At 47.6% G+C, this 3,645-nt stretch overlaps 1 pseudogene; it reads right to left on the bottom strand.

The window, feature by feature from the left end:
* Positions 1–3,179: 3,179 nt before the first annotated feature.
* Positions 3,180–3,645, bottom strand: part of LOC112139215 — a 3,257-nt pseudogene continuing 2,791 nt past the window's right edge.

Here is a 3,645-nt window from a genome sequence, read left to right as displayed (position 1 = left end):
GTACCGCCCCCATCAGCTACCTTTTGGTTTCTTGTAGTTGTTGTTGACAGATTCCTGTGGGTTCTCATCCAGTTTGTGCTTGTTAGACTGAAGCTGTTTAAGTTAAAGTTTTATTTAAGTTTTAATAGTGCCTTCAAATGACCATTGGCCAAACAAGGCGCTGTACATTAAAAGTTTAAAGAACAATAACAACAACAGTTAAAACATTTACAGTTAAAAGTAGACTTTAGGAATAAAAAGTATAAATACGTTACATAAAAGCATAAAAACACCAGATAAGCACCAAGAAGTTAACACCAGGAAGTTAAATGATGCAGAGTGGAACTACAGCGTGGGTGACCGAGAACTGCTGGCCATGAAGCAGGTGTTGTCCAAATGGAGACGCTGGCTTGAAGGGTCGGCTCAGCCTTTCCTGGTTCTAACCGACCACAAGAACCTAGAATACATCAAGACCGCCAAGCGGTTAAACCCACGAGAGGCACGCTGGTCCCTGTTCTTCTCACTCTTCTGTTTCCAGATCACCTATCGTCCAGGCTCGAGGAATGGAAAGGCCGACGCCCTATCTTGTCTTTATGACGACTCTGGGGAGGGGTCGGTAGCACCAGAGAATGTCCTACCTTCATCATTGATCCTGGCTCCCGTGCAATGGGACGTTATGACTGAGCTGGCTGAGCTCAACGCAGCGGAGGCACCACCACCATCCTGCCCAGGTGATAAGGTGTATGTTCCTCTGTCCCATCAACAAAATGTTCTCCACCTGGCACACAGGCCTTAACCACAAATTCTTTTTGGTGGCCCACATTGCAGGCAGACGTAGCCCAGTACGTCATCCGGTGTGCTGCCTGTCAAACAGCTAAATCACCAAGACAGCTTCCAGCCGGCCTCCTGCAACCTTGCAGCGGATGACATCCTTGACCCCTTCCTGATCAGTGAGTTCCACCGTTGGCTCCCAGACAGACCTGCTCCCCGAACCCGTGGATGTCCCCGGCGTCGTAGGGTTCCACGCTTCCCGCAGGGGGGGCTCTGTCATGGAGCAACCTGCTGCTACCATCTCCAGTCACCAGAGAGAGCGCTCACCAGAGTTTTGAGCTCGCCACCTGCCTTCACCTGGACTCATCATCGTCAGCTGTTTCCCATCATCTCATCACCTCCTCAGTATTTAGTCTGGCTCCACACTGTCACTCTCTGCAAAGTATTGTTTGTGCCACCATGCCTGCAACACTGAGCATTTATTCCTGGACCTGACCTTCTGCCTCTGACCCTGCTTACTCTGATTGCCTGCCGCCTGCCCCTGATCCTCGCCTGGACTCTGACTACTCTTCTCTCTCGTCTCGGATGATCCCATGCCCGTGTATGACCTCTGCCTGTCTGACCCTGCTTAGTCTGTGGACTTTTAGCTCTGTTAATAAACCTGCTGCATGTGGAACCAGCTGTCTGCCTGTTTGTGACACTCAGAGAGGTACAGCAGTGGTTAAAGATTTAAAAACAAATAAAAGAATCTTAAAATGAATTCTGTCATTAAAAACCCTCAGCAGCGCAGATTATGTGCTGTGAAGGGTTTTAAAGCCGGATTGAAACCTTTCCAGGACATGGTTTTCGTTTAGGAAAGATTGCAACTGTAGGTACACCACTTTCTCCAGAATTTTTGAAAGGGTAACCTAGAGATGGACCTGAAGTTGGTTAAAACAGAGTTGTGAAGGTTTGGTTTTTTGATCAGGTTTAGCAACAGCATGTTTGAAGCCTGTAGGTACCACACCCGTTAACAGACTGGTGTTAATAATAAGAATCTGCTGCCCTATGCTGGTGAAGATTTGTTTAAAAAAGCGAGGGGGGACGGCATCCAGAGGAGAGCCTTATGGTTTCATTTGATTGACAATGTCTTCTAGAAAAGACAGGCTCAAACGACTGGACCACAGCTGGAGGAGGGATAAAATCAGATAGATCAAAGCTGGGAGCTAAAATAACAGATCTGATGTTAGCAACCTACTGAGTAAAAAAGTTTAAAAAATCATCACACAATTCAGAAGATGCTTCCTGGCAATCAGACTGTGGGGTGTTAAGAACAGAGGTGACAGTTTTAAAAAGCACACGTGGATTGTGGCTATTTGTCTCAATAATATTAGACAGATATGCATCATGTGATTTTTTTTTAATTTTTTTTACAGTGGTCTGATAATGATGCCAATAGTCCTTTAAAATCTGGAAAGAAACCTGCAGCTTATCCTTTTTCCACCTACGTTCTGCTCTACAAGTCTTCCTCCTTGCCTGCGGGGTGCTCTCATTAAACCAGGGCTCCGGGTCTCATGGTTTTAAATAGAGCAACAGAGTTCAGAACGTTAAGGCAGAAGGAGTGAAACCAAGAGCAGAGTTCCTCAGCAGACAAGCCAGAGGGCACAGATAGACAGTCAAAGGCAGCAGTAAAATGGTGGCAGTGAAAGAGTTAAAAACTCTACAGCGCTGAACAGGTGCACCAGATTTAAAAGGACCACAAGACAAACCAGCAAACACAACAGACAAATGATCAGAAAAAAACACTATCAAAAAAAGGTCCAGGGGGCTGCACGGTGGCGCAGTGGTTAGCGCTCTTGCCTCACAGCGAGAAGGCCCCGGTTCGAATCCCGGCTGGGACCTTTCTGTGTGGAGTTTGCATGTTCTCCCCGTGCATGCGTGGGTTTTCACCGGGGACTACGGCTTCCTCCCACCGTCCAAAAACATGCTTCATAGGTTAATTGGTGACTCTAAATTGTCCCTAGGTGTGAATGTGAGAGTGAATGTGTGTGTGATTGAGGCCCTGCGACAGACTGGAGACCTGTCCAGGGTGAACCCCGCCTTCACCCATCAGTAGCCGGGATTGGCTCCGGCACCCCGCGACCCCGAAAGGGAAGAAGCGGTCAAGAAGATGGATGGATGGATGGAAAAAGGTCCATATCAGAGACAGACACACCACATGACAGAACGAGGTCCAGCGTGTGACCCTGTTCATGAGTGGGTCCAGACACACAGTGCACGAAGTTAAAAGAGTCAATGATGGATAAAAACTCTTTAACCAGAGCTTTGTCTGGACAGCACACGTGGATGTTAAAGTCCCCCATAATCAACACACGGTCCTATTGTGGCATGACTTCTGCCAGGAAATAAGAAAAGTCATTTAGAAAGTCTTTGTTATATTTGGGCGGTCTTTAAATGACCGCGCACATCACCGGCCGCGACAGACCCACCTCGAACAAAGTCGCTTCGAAGCTGGCGCCGGCAGACGTAAAAGTCAGCTGCTTGCTCGGAGAACTCAGGTACGAGCTTCCAGCTGGTAGGAGCTCCGCAAACGCGCTGTGATCCCCGGGAGCTGCCCACGTCTCCGTTATGCAGAGAAAATCCAGCTCCTGGGAGGTGAAGAAATCCCAGAGGATGTAGGTCTTATTTTGCCAGGGATCTGGCGTTCACCAGCCTGATCCTGGCGGGGATTTCAGTACTTCACATAATACTTCAATTTAAAATATAGTCAATTTGTCTAATAAAAATAGTCTAATGGAAATAGTCTAATATAGTCTTAACTGATTATTTGATCTGTGGTAGGGTGCATTGTCACGATGACACAACGTGTCGCACATCCCCCCGACTCACCTGCCACTGGATTAAGGACTGTCTCAC

The sequence above is a fragment of the Oryzias melastigma genome, linkage group LG12 (genome assembly GCF_002922805.2).
Source record: "Oryzias melastigma strain HK-1 linkage group LG12, ASM292280v2, whole genome shotgun sequence".
NCBI lineage: Eukaryota > Metazoa > Chordata > Actinopteri > Beloniformes > Adrianichthyidae > Oryzias > Oryzias melastigma.
Note: the sequence above shows the minus strand (reverse complement) of the source record. Positions and strands in the feature narration are given on the sequence as shown.